Below are 21,533 nucleotides of genomic sequence, written 5' to 3' on the forward strand. Positions count from 1 at the left end.
TTTTTCTCTGTTTTCTAGCGCCTGGACGCCTCAGGGCAGCTGCAGCGCTCTACAAATCGCATTTTCATTTCATTTCATTTCATTCACCGCCATCATCGCTGCCATTGTCCGCATGCAATGCTCCAAGGCTGTGACGCACCACGGGTGCCCGGGAAGCGATACCGCGATGGTGCATCATTCAAAAGCATCCAATGACCGCCTCTGCTGTAGCGGAGCACACCTTCCGCGATTTTCAAATATGCATCATGCCACCGCCATCATCGCTGCCATTGGCCGCATGCAATGCTCCAAAGCTGTGACGCACCGCGGGTGCCCGGGAAGCGCTACCACGATGGTGCATCATTCAAAAGCATCCAATGACCGCCTCTGCGGTAGCGGAGCACTCCTTCCGCGATTTTCAAATATGCATCATGCCACCGCCATCATCGCTGCCATTGGCTGCATGCAATGCCCCATGGCGGTGATGCACCGCCGGGGCCCGGCGGTGGGTGCCGCGACTCATCCGGCGGAGCATACCCACCGCCATATACACATGTCCTCATGCCAATGGCTACCTTGTCTGGGGAGATGGTGGTGCTGGGGTCACACCGCCGGGGCCCGGCGGTAGGTACTCCCATTTTTGTACCCATTGGTGTGTATGTCCATCAAGGACACTGTATCAGCACTCTGCAGCAACATGGAGAAGGGGACATCATTGTACACACGATGCCACACAGCCATGTCATCCATAGGTGGACGCACGTTCAGTGTGAGTAACTTTGGCCTGTGGTTCAGCCATTTTAGTGACACATTTGATGGCTGATGATGATTGACAGACTTAAGCTGTTGTAAATAATGTCATTACGTAGAATGAGTTGATGGTCAATGCAGACCTTGACCTGGCTGGTGGCACCACATTGTATCGGACCAGACTTCTGCTATCACAACTGCTAATGCACACAACCGGAAGTGTTCCTGCTACTGTGCTCATTGTGTTGATGAATGTGTACTGACTTTACATGATGCCTTGAGGTGTGGCAGGTACAACAGATGTGTATGATAGACATAGTAAGTCACAATACCTTTGCAGGTCTTGCTGCACCTTGTCTGCACATGTGAATTGTTCATCCATTATATCCGCATTCACAGTCCCAGATGTGTGTTTTGCACTTGTGTATTGTCACTGGAGAGGCGTGCCGTCTGTGTGTAACTATTGGCCAGCCATGTAACCTGAAGTGCCATGCATCTCTCTGGCACTCGTTGTTTTCCCATGACATCATTGGTGTTTTGTGTTATGCTCATCTCATGATGCTTGTCACTGACATTTTCATTTCACTCCTCAACTAGGAGGAGGCTGGATCTCCTACGTCAACTAACAGTGCTGGAGGACATGGAGAATGAGGCAATCATCAGGAAATTCAGGCTGGACAGACCAACATTGAAGATCTTGTGTGATCTATTGGATCCCCACCTGCTGCTCGCCGTCACTATCCTACGGCATTAACATCCACCTACAAGGTGATGGCAGCACTTTTTTGCAACTGGTTCCTTCCAGGAGACCGTGGCTAACGCTGGGGGGATGTCGCAGCCCATGATCAGCATGGTGCTGCGGGATGTTCTTGCGGCCATGATACTATATCGCAATCGCTACATACATTTCCCCAGGGGACATGAATTGGCTGCCGTGAAGGGTGACTTCTATCCCCTAGGGGGCATCCCACATGTAGTTGGTGCAATCGATTGAACCCATGTGGGTCTGTTGCCACCGCTGGCGATGGAGCACATTTATCGGAACCGCAAACACTACCACTCCATGAATATGTAGGTGGTGTGCCTTGCGGACATGACCATATCACATGTGTGTGCAAAGTATCCAGGTTCGGCACATGATTCGTACATCATGAGGAACAGCATGGTGCCACGGATGATGGAGAATCTGTATCCCAAACGTGCCTGGATTGTGGGTGAGTATCACTACTGCTATGGCGTGCTGTGTGTCACTTGCTGCACTCTGGCTGTACAACATTGCAATGTGTGATGATCACAGATGACTCAGCATATCCCAGTCGCCCATGGCTGTTGAGCCCACTCCGGAATCCCCAGACACCAGCAGACATCTGCTACAATGAGGCCCATGGCAGGACACGACGGGTGATCGAGCAGACTTTCGGCCTGCTGAAGTCAAGGTTCAGGTGCCTTGACAGGACCGGAGGCGCACTGGCATACTCGCCTGGGAAGGTGTGCAAGATCTTTGTGGCATGCTGTATGCTGCACAACCTGGCCATCCACAGGAGTGTCCCCCTGCTCCTGGACGATGGTGATGAACCACGGCCACCATCTGCTCAGGGACCTCAAACCAGTGATGAGGACAGTGGAGAGGAGGAAGGAGTTGACCTGCGCCAACAGCTCATTGAACGCTACTTCACTTGAAGGTGGCTGACGAGGTACAACGTGTAAATTGTCTGGTGTTGTTGCTCTTGTTATGAATGGCTATGCGCGGATGTAACCGATAGGCAAATGTTCTGTCACCCATGTGTGTTATTTGTGAAATTGACGTTCAGTGTCGAGATGTATATTGGACTGTATTTGTGCACATCTGCTAGACATACTGTACATCATTTGTACACATCATGGACATTATCAACAATGTAAATACTGCACTAGATAAATCACTACACAAAATCTTGTGCTTCAGGTATTTTATTTTTGGAGTGGACATGTGATTGGTGCAGTAATATTTACAGGAAGGTGTGGAATGAGCAGTGAGTTGACAGTCCTGTTCAATGAGATGCAAGAGTAGACACCACATGGATGTGGTGACCCAGTCCAACAGAGAGGTGCCATTGCCAGGGCAATGTGGGGAAAGATAGTCCAAACAGTGAATGCAGTTGGGAAGAGGGTTGTCTTCACGGCTGGCTCCGTGACTGGCGTGTGGTAGGTGCTTTGCCTCCGGAGACTCCCAGGCTCTTCTTTGGACGCCCCCTAGATATTTTGGGCAGTGGGGGGGCCTGCTGAATGGCCAGTGGCATCAGGGGACTTGTCCCTCTCTGTTGGCGCAGTGGAGGATGGTGCACTGTCATCCTGCAATGCAACAGAAGGGGAATGAGGTGGTGGTTGGGACACAGGCCTGTCCCGCTGCAACGCCACTTGCTGGCCCATAAGGTCCACCATCTGTCCCAGGCGGTTATCGATGGACCTCATCAGCAGGATGAGCTCCCTCAAAAGTTCATCAGACCGGCCACTTTGTCAATGCACCTCATGCCTTCTTGAATGTTGGATCTGGGAGTGGCTGGGCCTTTGGTGAGGGTGAGGAGCAGCTGGGCGTCAGTGGCATAGGACATTATGATGAGGTCGTGTGCGCATGTGATGTTGGAGAGGGGGGTCATGGAGACATTGTAGACCATCACGCTGAGAGATGTGGCCTGGGCCATGGGACCGATGACCCCAGTGTACTATGCGACGAAGGGGTGATGCAGACTCCCTGGGCCTTGCGGAGGTACTTGGTCATTTCATCCTGGGTCTTCCTGTGTATCCCAGTGTTGGACATGTGTGATCTGATGGTGTGTGAGCACATGGGGTTGAATGTCGTAGAGCAGTCGATGGGGTAAGGGTGGTGGCCTCACCATTGTTGAGCAGGGTCCAAGATGTTGTTGTTGGCGGCAATGAAGGCTGTTGCAGTGGGGTGATTACTGTGGACGATGCTCTGGGGCAGGATGGCTGGAGATGTTTGCTTGGAGGCAGATGGTCAGTTGCTCCTTATTGATGACATTTGCCGGGTAGGGAAGCAGGGTGATGTTCCAGGACATCCTGCGGTACTGACGTCCAATGTCAAAGAAGGTCCTGGGTTTCGGCATGCCTCCAGCTCCCATGGAAAGTGGCATACTTAAAGGACACATTCATGACGTTGTGGGCTTCAAGGATGGTGTATGCTGTGAATGAGATGTTGTGTGTGAATGCTCCTGATGGATAGCTGCAGTGGATGTTGTACATGAGCCAGGTGGTGTCTCTGCTGCTGACGGGAGTCCAGGACCAGAGGGGGGTATGTCCTGTGGAAATTAGCACTGTCTGCCTCTGTGTAGGGAGGATTTCGTCTATGTCCACGAGCTTGGAGTAGTAGTAAATTGCAAGGGATCCCCTTGACCTTGCAAGGGTGTGCTGTATTTTGAATGGAGAGCTGGGGTTATATAGTTCACTCACAATGCCGATGATGTCATTCATGTTGTGTGTGTTGGTGCCTAGGCCATACCTGAAGCTTGTCCTCTTGTCCGTGCTGATGATATGGTGATGTCTGTGTGTGGAGGATTTCAGGGCTGAAAGGCTAACAGATGGTTGTTTATTTTACAAGGTGTGCACATGAGTGGGGCTAGACCTGTATGAGTCCAGTAGGCCTGCCTTCTCCCTGGTGGCTTAACTGTTGTTGTGCTTCACAGGAAAGTCAGCCAATGTGGAAAGAGTGTGAATCAGTTGCTAATCCAGAATGTGCGGTTGCAGGGTGTGGCGGTCTTGTTGTTTGGAGTGTCCTATGGGAAGGTGCCACACAGCATGTTTGTGTTGACTCTGGTCAAGCTTACCTGGTGCATCTGAAGCGGAGTGTGGTGAAGTGTGTTTATTTTTTGGGGCAAGTGGATGCAAATGTTGATGTACCAATAGGATGGTGCTGTGGTTGTCCTCCAGCCAGGAGTTGCTGTCCGCCTGACCCATGTAGTCTGTGTAGGTGAAGGCATGCGTGCTGATGTAGTCATCCAATGTCTGAGGACCAATCACTAAAGCCGTTTCCCAGCTCTGTGGTCTTGGATTTAGCCACAATTTCATAGGAAGCCTCTCTGCTTGAATTGCAACATCCTTTCTAACATTCACAATCATCATTTAACCACCATCTGGAACCTTTCCCTCAGGTGGCTGGAGCATGAGTCTGTAGTGTTACCTACATCATGGAAGTACCAGAGGGTTTTGCACTGTGCACGTTGCAGGCGCTGATGGTCCTGTCTTTGGCACAGAGGTGTCGCAACAGTGGCACTGACAAGCTGCTGCCTGCAATAAGAATGGGGGGAGGGAGGAGCTTCTTAGAGGCGTGTGTGTTGCAGAATCAGGGCACTCCCTGGTGCGGTGCCGCAGGGGAGGCAACAGCAGGAATGAGTGAACACATGACGGTGGAAGGGGTGAGACACCATGCAGAAAGTAGCACACAAAGCCAAGGAGCATGAAAGGCACAATGTAACAGGTGTATGGAAAAGAAGGAGTGTCTGGTTACTCATAGGTCACTGAAAGACAATGGATCACCAAATATGACGGTCACAGGATCAGGCAACAAAAGGCCAAGCTGCGGCCAGGACACACAGCGTCAGCAGGTGTTGCCTGCCCGTTGTGGTTGCAAGCTGCACAAATACATAGTCAAACATGTACCTCATGCGCATTATGGATCATTAGCCATGATGAACTGCATGCATGTTGCCACAGTACACATACTCCCATATGTACAATCATCGTAAAGTATGCCACAGATGATGCATGCAAACTGGCAAGAGATCTGCAGTGACAATAAAGAGGCACATTGTACTGTGGGGAACACATTACTACACAAATGAATCAAGGTTGTGTTGAGGCCATGCTGCTATAGCCAATGTCCATGGCCAGTGGCATTGCTCTGAAGAAAATAACAGTCATCCAAACCGGTTACCTGTAATGCTGGTGAAACAATCTGCCCACGACTGCCTGGGACAGTTGGATCATTGAATCCTCAGAAACGTGTGCTGAGCAAAGTGGTCCATCTCCTGATAGCCCCTTGGTCTGAGTATAATTGACTGACTCAAAAGGGTGATCAGGCGAGGGAAGGAAAGGAAGGGAACAGCATGGAGTGAGATCTGAAACAAAGGTAAACAAGTATAAGGATTCAACACTTCTTGTCACTGAATCACAGAATCCCTCAGGACCTATTCTGTAACAGTTAAACCTGTAAAGGAAAACAACAGCCACTGCATCCTAGTTGAGATCACAGTAATAAAAATGTAAGTAGATCTGAGGATTGCACACGCACACATAAAAGGGAGCAGAGTTTGGCAGCTAAATGAAGGGGGGATAACTCTCTGCAGGCTGCTTCTATGCAATTATTGTCAAGCGGATATTAAGGAATCATAGTGTATGAATAAGGCCCCAATAAACAGAAATTCAAATGCGCTGCAGTGCTACTCACAGAAAGACAACAATCTGTAGCTACCCCTGGGAATCAGTGTGGGTCAAGAAGGGAAATTACACATGATCCGCATGAGCCTTAAGAACCTCATCCAACGAGCGAGTAAATTAGGTAAACACAAGGAAGCCCCGCAAGATACAGTCATTGGCTAGTCCAACTGGGCTTCCTAATGCATAACATAACAAGCAGCCAGTCCAGAATTCAACAGAGAGTAATGATGCACAGTGGCACAAAACCACCCCTACCGTGACAAGGATATGCAGCATTGCACAAGACAATCCTGGGATTCACGTCACACGACAGGTGCCACGGAAGCATTGACATTTGCTACAGCACTACGTTGTGACGTCATCAGCGCAACATTCCTGCCATCATAGGAATAGAAAGTTAACATCAACTTACCGAGAAGGCTTTCAAAGCAGTGTCCTACACCGGCCCTGAGGAAGCGACGTGACAATGACATGACATACCGGCACAAGGGACAATGCATTCATACAAACATACTCACCGGACATTTGACAGAACATGTGGGACATACGCTGGTCCACACCTTCACAACATGTTTGATTGGAAATCCAATTGTACTGGCACACAAAATTAAGTGGATGAGCCAAACACATCCAGCTGCACACGGTGATGCTGCAATTCCCCATAGAGCCTGTGGTTGTAATGTCCCACACAATGTCAACTGATGGTATCCGCAATGTGTCAGTGTGAATGTTTACAGACACTGATGCTTCACCAGAGTAAAAATCTCCACAACGGATGACTGTCAAGAAGGGTGACTATCCTGTCATGGGAGTGGTGCAACATGAAATGTGATCCATGGTGATGTGACATGTATTTATGGTTCTACAACATGCACAGAAACAGTTCCCACACATTCTCAAACCGTAACAACCATAAGCAACCTTTTTGGATCTCTTACCCGTACTGACATTTATACATGTCCGTGCATGGAACGCTGATTAGGTCCACGTTGCAATCATCATGAGGAATAGCAGGAGGATGAAGATGACACAAACAGACAACAGACACAGCAACCTGGGAATGAAAGACACAAAAGGGCTCACCGTATAAAATTGTTGACAAGAACATGGGCATGTAATAGACTGGAACAATGTAGTACACATGTAAATTTCTAGCTCATTCATTGTGCATTTCAGTGTGGCATGACATTAGCACTTGCGTGACACATCAGAACACACACATCAAAGTTACATTGCATACAGTCTGCTGGACACACACATTGCAACACATGCCACTCAATGCTTCAAGCTTGCACACTCATTCCCAGTGACTCACCATTATGAGAAGAAGTTGCGTATGAGCTGACTCCGGATATCATCCTCCTCCTCATCACTTGCATCGTGACCAAGCCCTTCATCCTTAATGGGTGGATGTTCCTGCTCCTCAGGATCCACTGTGAGTGGCACTGCCTTTTCAACTGCCATGTTGTGCAGCATGCAGCACACGATGAAGATAATACAGACCTTAGCTAGGGCATATGGGAGGGATCCGCCGGTCTTATCAAGGCACAGGAATCGGCTCTTCAGGAGGCCAAACGTCCGCTCAATCAATCGCCTGGTCTGCCCATGTGCATTAGTGTACCAATGATCTGCAGCTGTTCTTGGGTTGCGGAGAGGTGTCATTAGCCATGGCATGTTGGGATATCCAGCGTCACCTACAAATATACATCATGTAAATAACTGGTTCAGGAGATGCCTTCAGAGCAAAAGATACTGAGACACAGAGGACAAACAGAGTATACCCACCAATAAGACATGCCCGATCGTTGCACAGCTGCAGCATCATTCGTGGCACCCTGTTACGCCTCATGATGAATGCATCATGGCACGATCCTGGAAAAAGTGCACACACATGGGAAATCTGGATGTTAGCAAGACACACCACCAGGGTATTTATTGAATGGTAATGTTTCCTGTTGCGGTAAGCCTGCTCCTGAGCCTGTGGTGGCACCAAGGCCACATGTGTCCCATCAATGGACCCAATGACATCTGGCATCCCTCCCAGGGCATAGAATTCACCCTTGACATCTATCAACTCTTACGGAGTTGGAAATCTGGTGAATTCATCTATGTGCTCCAACAAGGCTGCTAAAACATCACGCAGGACACGGCTGAACATTGTTTAGGACATTCCTCCGACATCCCCTATGGTGAATTGAAACGTACCTGTTGCAAAGAAATGGAGGGCTGCCATCACCTTTAGCTTGGGGCTCAGCACAGTTGGATACCTGTGTCGCGGTTGGAGATGTGGTTCCAGCCTGTTCGTCAAGTCCTGAATCAACTGTCGAGTGAATCTGTAACATTGGATGCAGTCACGTTCCCTCATGGTAGCCAAGTCTGGAAAGGGCCTTGGTAGAGGCAGTGCCCTGCAGGACATATTTGGGAAGAATGGAGAATAACTGTCAGCCAACATCAATAGCAATGTACATAGCACATGCAAAACTGCTAGTACACATCAGGTCACTATGGAGTGTGGCGTGTGCAATACATCCAGGACACATATGGCAGCTTTCTGGCACTCCTACAACAACCCAGATACACCAGTTGAGTTAAGAATAAACATGACATGCCCTCAAATGAGCTTCTGGTCTGGTCTGAGTAAACAGCCCAAGATATCAGGGGGGTGACACACGTCACGATACCTTTAGTGTAAGGTTGTCATCCCATCCAGATAGCAGACTGCAAGGCACACGCACAGGTCCCATGGAATGTCTAATGTACATATCATACACATTGCAATTAAGGTGTGCATGTGACAACAAAAGAACACAGCCATTGTCACAATGCAGACATGTACACCTGGGGAAAAATTATGTCAGATGCCATCAGAGCCAAAAGTCGTGAGAATGCACATGTGGCATGGTGTGCGTACATGTGAAACTATTCCCATCTCAACACAGACCCATGTTAGATGCACCAACAGCAGATGCAGTTTACGGAGCACAAACAGCAAGCTCAATATTTAACATTACACACACCGGACATAGTCTTATAGGGTCATGCTGAGCGTGAAATGTCAGGTGACAAAGTGCCCCTGTCCCTGGCATCATGAGACAGGTGCCCGTAGTGATGAATGTGCCATCCCGGTGTAGATGTGCATGACAACATCTGCATAATGATACTATTGGGACAAGTGTAAAGGTGATGTGTACCACACAGTGCCCCATCACACATGACATGTGTCAACAGGTCATCACACAGCGATTGTGCAACCAGATCACATGCCCTGCGCTATATCACTGCCTGCCACACCTAGGGCCTGCTCATGTAAGTTAAGCGTGGGCGGAAAATCCGTTCCGCTCGCGGATTTTGCGGATTTTCAGTAAATTCGCAATCCGCGAACTCCCGCGAATTTACCGAAAATCCGCAAATCCGCGAGCGGCGGATTTTTCCGGGGGCAAAAGTTCAAAACTTGCAGCCTGGCCTGTTGTAACTATTTTAGGATGGCGCCGGCAAGCTGCCAGCGCCATCCTAAAATAGTTACTAAGTTAGCTTCAACAGGAAGCTCTAATAGATAAAATAAAGCAGGTGCTCGATTTTATCTATTAGAGCTTCCTGTTGAAGCTAACTTAGTAACTATTTTAGGATGGCGCTGGCAGCTTGCCGGCGCCATCCTAAAATAGTTACAACAGGCCAGGCTGAACTGATCTTTCTCTGACCTTTTATGCACACAAGAGGCATGTGAACTCGCATGGAAGCCCCGCACGTTTGGCCCCGCGCACACACTCGCGGTTTGCACCGTCTTCCCGCCATTCACCCACTATGATGGACAGCTCATTCAAGGGACCCCTGCGCCCTTCGGGGCGATTGCATAGTAACACACACATGGGCGCTCGAACTAGTTGATGCTCAAATTCAGTGACTCATTCATTAGCCCAAAAACAATCATGAGCGTCTTCGAGGCTGGACAGGTGTGCCTCTTCCCAAATCTACCGTGGAAAGTCAGCTGTGATGCTGGGTAGAGGCCTTTGCATCCTTGACTTTCATGAGTGCAATCCCCGTGCTGTTCCTGTGACCAGGAGCTTCTTTCTCTTCATATTATTGTGTTCGCACGGGTTGCTGCAAGTTCGCATGCGTTTTGTACAATTTCGCAATTTGCGAAATTGTACAAAACCCTCGCGAACTTGCAGAAACCCGTGCGAACATGAAAAAAAAAAATCTGCAAATTCGCGAGAATTCGCGGATTTTGCGGATTGCGAGTTTGCAAATCCGCAAAATCCGCGAAAGCGAGATCCGCAAAATTCGCCCATGCTTAATGTAAGTATGCAATGACAAAAACTTGATAGACATACTTTTTTGAAACATACCCCTATATCCCTGTTATGTGTGCTCCTCGTATCCCTATTGTAATGGTGCCATACGTGATCATGTGAACCGTACCATCTGAAACGCCCCGTACCCCTGCATTCACTACAGGGTGTGAACCGTGCCGTCTGAAATGCACCATACCCCTGCATTCCATGCATGTGTGCGCATCGTATCACTATTGTAATCGTGCCATACGCGAGCGAACCGTACCCCTACTTTCCGTGCGTGTGTGCGCATCGTATCACTATTGTAATCGTGCCATACGCGAGCGAACCGTACCCCTACTTTCCGTGCATATGTGCGCATCATATCACTATTGTAATCGTGCCATACTCTAGCGCACCACACCCCTGCTTTCCGTGAGTGTGTGCTCATCGTATCACTATTGTAATCGTGCCATACGCGAGCGAACCGTACCCCTACTTTCCGTGTGTGTGTGTGCGCATCGTATCACTATTGTAATCGTGCCATACGCGAGCGAACCGTACCCATACTTTCCGTGCGTATGTGTGCATCATATCACTATTGTAATTGTGCCATACGCGAGCACTTGGAACGCACCGTACACGTGTGTGTTTGTCAAAAAAGAGTTAGGGGACACCTAGGGGACGATAAGTAGGCCCTGAATGCATCCTGGTTGTCAAGGGTACTGAGATTTGAATGTGTGCTACAGGTGCCCTGAAAAATTCAGTTGGACATAAATATACAATGTTGCAAAATGATTGTGGAGCTGAAACTCAAATTTTAAACCATGCAAATGTGTGTCAGGGCCTTATGTGTGAAGTGATTGGATGAAACGTAGGATGCAAACTAATCTGGCCTATCACACTGTACTCCTGAAACTGAGAGCCCCACAGCAGCACTGATTTAAGCCTGCATGTAGCCCTGGGAGAGCACTTGCCTGCACAACATTGGAGTGGACCACACTGCTGCTGTCTCTGCATCCTCTGGCATATCATGGTGGCTCCTAATGTGGATTGGGCCCCAGCCTTCAGTGAGGAGGAAAACAAGGCCCTGCTGGATGCACTTCTTCCATAGTACAGCAAGCTGTATGGGAGACCAGAGGAGCAGGTGAGTGCTGACTTCACAACCTTTGAGTGTGCACCCGTTGTGTGAGTGTCACAACAGGCATTGTGTATTGGTGGGACAGACATGCAATGTGGTTGTGAGTGAGTCCCGGGGGTGTACATGGTGGTGTCCCTCATGCAGAGCATGATGTAGTTCATGTGTGTTCACTCCTCACTTGCAGTGTGCTTACTGTGACCTTCACTGCATAGTGAATGACACTTTCAGCCATGCCAGACCTTGGTGGCTTCATTCTCAAATGTCCTGAGGTGGAACAGTGTTCCCCCAGGAGTGACAGGTGACTGTACTCACAGATGTTTATGACTTGATGGGATCAGTGGTGAGATTGTCCAAATATTGTGTTAGACCTCATGAACATTGATGTGTGTTGATGTTCCTTGTCATCTGGCTGAGTGTGTATGTGATGTTTTACACCACTGCTGCATGGCATATGCAGCTGCTCTGCCATCTGATGTGACATGTAAGCAGTGCTGTGTGCCTGAATTGCTAAGCTAGCACAACACCTGTGACACCCCATTGTCAAAAGGCACATGTGCAAACTGTTGTCAGTGACAGGCGAGTGATCTGTGACAGGGTGTGTCTGTCTGGTCTGCTGAGGGTTCTCAAGTTGAGTGGGATGTGTGAGTGCTTGTCACGTGCTGTCACTAACCCTGCAGTTGCATGTGGTGCCCAGTGTGTGCCATGATCTGTGAGTCTGTTGCACCCGTCACGCCATCTGTAGGCTCTCAATGCCATGTAGTGCATTGTGTCTTGCACACAGGCCTAATTCACATGGACAATGATGCAAGTCCTGTCACCATCCTATGCCCTGTTCACATTATCAATGATGTGCATGTGTGTGTGTCGGGGACATGGAGCAGGTGTTGTGATGTTGTTTCACTTTGTCATCCTGACAGGTAACTGCCTACGAGAAGAGGGAAATATGGTTGGAGATAGTCCGGACCGGCAGGTCTGTGGGGGGGCCTCGCCGACAATACACAACATTAAGAAACGGTGGCAGGACATCCGGTGCTGGACGCGGCATATCGCCCGGGTCCAGCTGGGGCTGGAGCCACCACGCCAGCATGGTGGAAGCCATCACCTCACCCCCCACATGCTCCGGGTCCTGGCAGTCGTCTTTCCAGACCTCGATAGGTAGTTGCATGAGAGACAGCAGCAAGTAGGGGGTAGGTACATGGCTGTTTGTTGTGTAGTGTGTCACATGCTTTTTGAAGTGCTCGAAGCCTGGCTACACTCCCACAGTTGTGGTGTCTGGTCAGACAGGTTATATGTGCAGTGTTTTTTCAGTTCACCATAGTCACCTGGTACTTATTTACATCCCTTCCCCTTCTTCACATGTGTCCCCTGGTCTGTGTGTAATCACATTTGCATCATGCTCATCTATAGTGCAAGGACATAAGACTGCACATTGATTTACGCATCATGTGGGAGGGTGGTATGTGACATGGTTTGGGACCTTGCCTGTGCCATGACCTGTGCAGTGTGTTCTGGCTTCATATTTGTTTGCACTGATGATGAGTCTCAACATAGGAGTGTGAGGTTATAACTGCACACCCTTGCACCATGCAAGACCCATGTTGGGTTCTCAGACATCAGTGTGAGATATGCATAGTGTCAAGACAGTTACTCATGGTACAGTCAGCTCATTCCAGACCCACGAATCAGTGTGCCCACTACAGTCCCCTGAGACACCCTGGCCTCCTAATCATGTGTGTCATCCAACACTGTGCCCATTCTATGTGGCTTCAGCATGGGTCTGCCTCAGTGGTATTGATCCCTGGCATAGTTAGTATTTTTCCTGTGTCTGCTACATGTGTCCACTGGACATGGATATAAGATTTGGATTGTGCATACTCACACTGGGCAGTGCCTGTGTGCCTATTCACAACAATCTGTTATTGGTTGTTTGTGAGTAAAATGTATTGCCAGCCCCATGAGGTGAGCTGCTGTTACCTTTTGGATTGTTGCTGCACAGTTTTTGTTAGCCTGATTCTGAGGTCTCACTTCTTGAGCTGTGGCAGTCACATTGACTGAGGTATGGGGGTGTTGTGCAGGAGAGGTCTACATGTGCCTGCCTGATTTTGCCTTGCCAGGTCTGGACAGTGGGCGTGAATTGGCTGATCAATGTTTCACCATGCACTGCCACTGTGATGTTGGGCAGTGATTTCATTTGGGGCTTGGCAGCCGATGTCATTCTGTTCCGGACATGATTGTGCCTCATACAATGTTGGCAAATGTATGTGGTTCAGATGCTAGGGTGTGTTGTGATACTGTGCACACTTCTGTGTTGACATTTTGCCTAGGGATAACGGTGTGTCCACAATGCAGCAATGATTTTGTTTATCACAATGGCAGGCTCATTAGCTGAAGCATTGTCCTGAGTTGGGGCATGTGTGCCACTTCACATGACAACCAGTAAGTCTTATGTGAAAGGAACTGTGGGGCCGATTCACAGAACTAACTTAAGACAAAATCCTAAACTTACTACTTTTGGTATTCACAGAAGTTAGGATTTTGTCTTAAGTTTGTCTTATGACAAACTTAAGACAGACTTAAGACAAAATCCTAACTTAATTCTGTCTTAAGTTAATCTTAAGACAAACTTAAGACAAAATCCTAACTTCTGTGAATACCAAAAGTAGTAAGTTTAGGATTTTGTCTTAAGTTAGTTCTGTGAATCGGGCCCAAAGTCATCAGGGAATGGATGCCCATGTGAGGACTGTCATATTTCAAGTAGTGTCACATATATCATTGTACCTTGGCACTCAAAAGACTTGTAAAAAGTTGTTCATGTTTTGGATGTGTTAATATGATGAATTGTGTAAATGACACTTATGTGCCTGCATGATCGTTGTCTCAAAAGGTAGTGCACACAAAACGACATTTCCACTTTCGTCAGAGAGGCAGGCAGCTTTTCAAAGAGTCCAGTGTTAGTGAGTAATGGTGTGTCTTGATCTCCATGTACATATCCCCACACTGGTCTTGAGGTCTTGACATTGGTTTGTTGTCTATTTTACAAAGTAATGAGTGAGGTGGGTTATTGTTCCCTGAGGGTTACCACTAGTCTTACTTTTTTTAGTGCATTTGAGGTGGCATCACTTCATTGTATTGATCAGCTCTCCTGTAATGAAACAGTAGCCTCTATGTGTAATTCACATTCAAGTTGTGGCCTGGTGTGTTCTTTGGATCCTTGTGTCCAAGTAGCATTGTGTCCATACCAACTGGGCAGTACAAGTCTCAAATATGTGCAGTGCTATCTGGCTGTTACTCATGATGCATGCCATGATTTGCAGTGTGACCTACTGTTTTTGTGCTCATGTGTCAGATGTGTACAGGTGACTGATACCTTTCTGTTTCTTCTACTTGCCCACAGCACCATCAACAGAGACAGAAGGAGACACATGCACGGACCAAGAGGAGGGACCCAGCAACAGTGCCACCATCGCTGTTGAGTCGAAGGGGGCCAGTGGCACGGAGGGTGAGGGGAGTCGGTCTGCGGACCTTTTTTGAAGGCGACACTTCCTACCATGCAGATGAGTCGGCCTCTGACTCCCTGGAGGAGGGGGAATACACTGCAACACCCGACGGCAGCACTGTGTCTGTCCCCGCCTCCTCCAGTACCATCTCCACCCTCCCAGTTGCTCCAGTCCCTTATGCCTGTGCAGCCCCCCATGTCTCCTTTGGCCCAGGCACAGCACCACCTGCCCCTGTCTCCCCTGCTTCCCTCAGTGCCGAGTCTGTGTACCTACTCCGGCAGATTTATGTTGATCAGACATCAATGCTGACAGTCCTCCATGGCCAGACTAAAATACTGACCCCGTTATTGTCGTTCATGGAGGGCATGTCAGCTATGATGTCTGACCAACGTCGGAGTCTCACGTCCATGGACTCCTCACTGACGGCAGCAGTTGCCCTCCTGCAGCGGTCCGTCCCCCCCTCCTTCAAACCCATCCACACTCCCCTCTCCCATACCAGTCCAAAGCACACACAGGAAGGCACGATCATGCACACCTACAGACACATTCAGCACACCCCAACAAAAGTCAAAGCGCACATCCTCCTGGCACGCAATCTCAGAATGCGGCAGGCACACCCACAGGGACTGGGGTCAGACCACACACACGCAGCCAAACTCACAGTCCGCAAACCGCAAAGCCCTCAATCTCCACTCCCATAGTGTCTCCGGGTGCAGGGGGTGGTCTTGACGAACTGGCAGCAGTGTGCAGCGCTGAGTACCTTTCCACCTTTGGTGCTGCACAAGCCACTGAGGACGATACGTCCCACCCTGCACCCACCACACCTACCCTTCCCACTACTGTCCCTTTGGTGCCTGGTCCTGAACACGATGATGCCCCCCAAGGGTCAGCAGACCATTAGTCCATTCCTGTGTAATCAAGTTTGGGGTAGACAACCTCCCCTACGTCCCCCAAAGGACTTTGTTATGGACTACCAATTGGACTCTTTAGAGCTTGGACACATTTTTCAAAATTATTTGATTTTGAAGCTGAATAAAGCCTTTTCCTTTGCATTCTACACTATTGCATTTCAGGTACTTGATGTTGTTGACGAGGGCCCTGGAGTAGGTGTCATGCTAATGTTTTGGGGTTGTGAACTATATTTTTTGATGATGGTCATGAGGTCGGCCATGGGATCTGTGTGTCTTTACAATGTCTCTGCAAATAATCATTGGTTGTGTATGTTCAATTTGGCTACAGACATTCTCCCAAAAAGTGTTCCTTCCTCTGTGACACCTGAGATCTTCACTGCAGACAGTTGCACAATTGTTGTGCTGACATGTGTGCACATTTCCTGTTTTGGTGATGGTTCCCTTCAGCAAGGGCCATGCCTGCTCACAGATGTGTACTGCTCATTTGTCTGTGCCATCCATGCTACTCACTGGACGCATTCACCCTTTTTGGCACTATGCATGTGTGTTAGCCCAGCCTACGCTACATTGGAAATTGTTCTGCAGGGTATTTGGGCACATGGCTCGCAATTCTTAGCATTGTACCTAAGGGTTTTGAACCCTATTCCTTCCATGATAGACTACATCTTGGTGGTCTGCCCACCACTTGGATATTCATATCAGCCCAGGGATGTACGTTATAGTATGTGTTCCATATCGCTCTCTTTGTTTGATGGGCTATTACATCACTAGACACTATGGTGTCATGATGGTCGGGTGTGTATGCATGTGGAATTTGACATCACACATGTGGTGTGTCACGCAGTGTGTGACAGTAATCCATCCTCCAGGGACCCTGCTGTAAGTGATGTGTTGCTATGGCACTGTCATGAAAGTCACAAGTTAGGGATGTGCACATACCCACATGTAGTTCTGGTATGCTGATGATGATGTATCCCCTCTATATCTGAACAGTGCTGGGAGTCCTCCGCACCCACCTCTCATCTGTCTGGACACTGCAGGGAGTCCTCTGCACCTACCCATCATCTCTGTGGACACTGCTGAGAGTCAAATCCACCCACCCCCATACTCTTGGCCTATGCTGAGAGTCCTCTGCACCCACCCCTCATCTGTTTGGACACTGCTGGGAGTCATATCCACCCATCCCTCATCTGTGTGGACACTGCTGGGAGTCATATCCACCCACCCCTCCTCTGTGTGGACACTGCTGGAAGTCATATCCACCCACCCCTCATCTGTGTGGGCACTGCTGGGAGTCATATCCACCCACCTCCATACTGTTGGCCTATGCTCTGGGAGTCCTCTGCACCCACCGCTCATCTGTTTGGACACTGCTGGGAGTCATATCCACCCACCCCTATACTGTTGGCCTCTGCTGGGAGTCCTCTGCACCCACCCCGCATCTGTACGGACACTGCTGGGAGTCATATCCACCCACCCCCATACTGTTGGCCTATGTTGGGCATCCTCTGCACCCACCCTCATCTCTGTGGACACTGCTGGGAGTCATATCCACCCACCCTCATACTGTTGGCCTATGCTCGGAGTCCTCTGCACCCAACCCTCATCTGTCTGGACACTGCTGGGAGTCATATCCACCCACCCCCATATTGTTAGCCTTTGCTGGGAGTCCTCTGCATCAAATCCTCATCTGTCTGGACACTGCTGGGAGTCATATCCACCCACCCCTCATCTGTGTGGACACTGCTGGGAGTCATATCCACCTACCCTTATCTGTGTGGACACTGCTAGGAGTCATATCCACCCACCCCCATACTGTTGGCCTATTCTGGGAGTCCTCTGCACCCACCCCTCATCTGTGTGGACACTGCTTGGAGTCATACCCACCCACCCCTCATCTGTGTGGACACTGCTGGGAGTCATATCCACCCCACCCCATACTGTTGGCCTATGCTGGGAGTCCTCTGCACCCACCCCTCATCTGTCTGGACACTGCTGGGAGTCATATCCACCCACCCCCATACTGTTGGCCTATGCTGGGAGTCCTCTGCACCCACTCCTCATCTCTGTGGACACTGCTGGGAGTCATATCCACCCATCCCTCATCTGTGTAGGCACTGCTGGGAGTCATACCCACCCACCCCCATACTGTTGGCCTATGCTTGGAGTGCTCTGCACCCATCCCTCATCTGTGTAGACACTGCTGGGAGTCATACCCACCCACCCCCATACTGTTGGCCTATGCTTGGAGTGCTCTGCACCTACCCCTCATCTGTCTGGACACTGCTGGGAGTCATATCCATACACCCCCATATTGTTGGCCTAGGCTGGGAGTCCTCTGCACCCACCCCTCATCTGTCTGGACACTGCTGGGAGTCATATCCACCCACCCCTCATCTGTGTGGACACTGTTGGGAGTCATATCCAACTACCCCTCATCTATGTGGACACTGCTTGGAGTCATATCCACCCACACCCATACTGTTGGCCTATGCTGGGAGTCCTCTGCACCCACTTCTCATCTGTCTGGACACTGCTGGGAGTCATATCCACCCACCCCTCATCTGTGTGGACACTGCTGCGAGTCATATCCACCCACCACATACTGTTGGCCTATGCTGGGAGTCCTCTGCACCCACCCCTCATCTGTCTGGACACTGCTGGGAGTGATATACAACCACCACTCAGATGTTACGCACTGTACCCCAACATTCATGGCCTGTGTACGGGCCGTATCACTATTGCAATGGTGAAATACGCGAGCGTCAAACGCACCGTACTCCAACATTGATGGCGTATGTGCAGCTCGTATACCTATTGCAATGGTGGTATAGGCGAACGTGTAAGACGCAATGTACTAGTAGACTTCCGTTGTTGCGGTACGTTGTACTCACGGTCTGCGCTGTCGTCGGTTTCATGCACCAGGTCGTAGGCGTACAGGACTGGGATGACACAGACGATGGGGTTCATGGCGTGTATGTCGCGTACCGATGGTCCGGTTCGAGCCGGACTCTGCTTTTACGGCTGTTTTCATCTCCTGTAGAAAAAGGGTTGTACGGAGTGTCGCAGAGACGAATCGTACTTGCTGGGCCGGAAACTGCTGCTTGTTTACGTACGGATGTCGCGTACTGCGTGAACCGGATACAAATCGTATGTATTTTTTGATCGTACGGTGTTTGATACGATTCGTACGGAGATCGGCTTTGGGTTAGGATCGTACTTGATCGTACATACTGGGGCGTTGAAGCTGTACGAATCGTACGGGAATAACGCTAGGTACGGCGAATCGTAGGGGATTTTACCAGATTGGAATAGGCCCCCAATAGGCCCTCCTCCTTCCCCCTTCAGGTGCCTCAGATGTTCAATCACTGACTGACCACTACCTTGACTCTATGAATACAATAGTCAATGAAGTCGCCCCTCTGCAACTGAAGAGAGTCTCCACCAAAATTTCTAACCCCTGGTATGATGACAGTCTCAATGACGAAAGGCGTAATATGCGAATGGCAGAGCGCACCTGGAGATCGGACCCTTCAGCACTGCATCTCAAAAAGCTCAAGAACAAGAGAAATGCCTACTTTAGGAAAATAAAGCGCACAAAGTCGGACTTCTTCAGCCGCCAGTTGGACCAAGCGAAGAATAGGCCAAGAAAACTGTTCGAGCTAATCAAGACCCAAACAAAGGCACAACCCACACAATCAAATAGCACAACAAATGACACTCCACACTGTGAAGCCTTCTCTGCTTTCTTTAAACATAAGACTGACAACATAAGAAATGACCTCATCATGGATGTAAATCGATACTCCAACTACACCAGAATGGCTGACACTCAACCTAAAAACAAGGCATCCTGGCAGTACTTCGACACCTACTCGGAAGAAGCTATACACAAACTGCTCTGCACCTTGAAGCCCTCTAATCACCACACAGACCCTCTACCTGCTAATGCTGTAAAAGACTTTATCCCCTTGCTCCTCCCTCTCTGGACCAAGATCATTAACAGCTCTTTGCAACAAGGACACATTCCAGACTCCCTTAAGGTGGGGCAAGTCACGCCTATACTCAAGAAACCTACAGCAGACCCGTCTGACCTAAACAATTATCGGCCCATCACCAATATCCCCACCCTGGCCAAACTGTTGGAGAAATGTGTCCAACTCCAACTAACAAAACACATTGATCAATTTGACCTCCTCAACCCTCATCAATCAGGTTTCAGAGCGAAACATAGCACGGAAACAGCTATGACACACATAATTGATGACGCCCTCCAAATTCTGGATCGTAATGAGTCCTGCCTCCTCATCCTTCTTGATCTCTCGTCAGCATTTGACACGGTCAAACATGAGAACTTGTTGGAGCTGCTAAGTACTAGGATGGGGCTATCGGGAACTGTTCTCAAATGGTTTTCGTCTTTCCTTCACAACCGGTCTCAGAGGTTCAAGATCGACAATGTACTATCTACACCTGTGCCTGCAGATCTAGGGGTTCCACAAGGATCCACCCTCTCTCCTACACTGTTCAACCTCGTTATGGAACCCCTCGCCACCTTGCTTCAAGCATCCAATGTTCAATTCCATATGTACGCTGATGACACACAACTCTATCTAAAGTTACAGTCCCCGGAAGATATCAAACAGCTGAATTCCACGCTTATTAACACCCAATCCTGGCTGGCCGATAATCACCTCAAACTGAATGCTCTAAAAACTGAGTTCCTACTCATCTCACCTCCGGCGAAAATCTCCACCACCCAAACCTGGCTCAACAACCTAACAGCACTCAATGTCCAACCTACCATCGTGGACTCGGCGAAATCCCTAGGCATCACACTCGACGCCAAGCTCGACATGCAGCAGCACGTCAGCAAAGCCACAAAAGCAGCTAATTTCCAAATTAACACGCTGAGGAAAATTAAACCCTTCCTCCCGGCCAAAGACTTCCAAACTGCTGTACAAGCTCTAGTCATCCCTCGAATAGACTACGGAATTGCGACCCTCAGCGGTCTCCCACAATCCACAACAGCACCCTTAAGAGCCTCCCTGAACGCTGCCGCGAGACTCATTACTGGCTCTAGAAAGCACTCGCACATATCCCCAGACCTAAAGTCTCTAAAATGGCTGCCTTTTGAAGCCAGAATACAGCTAAAAATTGCAACTATGACACACGCGGCCGTGCACCACAAGGCACCCAACTACCTCGCTCAAAAGCTGTCTATATCAGGAGGTTCGAGATCCAATAGGAGTGCTAAAAATCTACTCCTGAAACCTCGTAGATTTCAGAAAGCGAAAACTTACAAACGCTCCTTCTCTGGAATGGCACCCAGGATCTGGAATGCGCTCCCTCCTGAAACAAGGCTAATCACCTCCACTGCACTCTTCAAGAAAGAGGTGAAAACATTGCTTCTGGCCAAGATCTCCTGATCGCTACAGATGTTGGGTCAGAGACTCTGCATTGCTTGTACCGCTGCTCTGCATATCCCCTGGCACTATACTTGACTTGTTGGGGGCACTATTACGCTACTCTCTTACTACCGACCAAGATATGATAC

This window comes from Lissotriton vulgaris, chromosome 4_1, assembly GCF_964263255.1.
Source record: "Lissotriton vulgaris chromosome 4_1, aLisVul1.2, whole genome shotgun sequence".
Lineage (NCBI taxonomy): Eukaryota > Metazoa > Chordata > Amphibia > Caudata > Salamandridae > Lissotriton > Lissotriton vulgaris.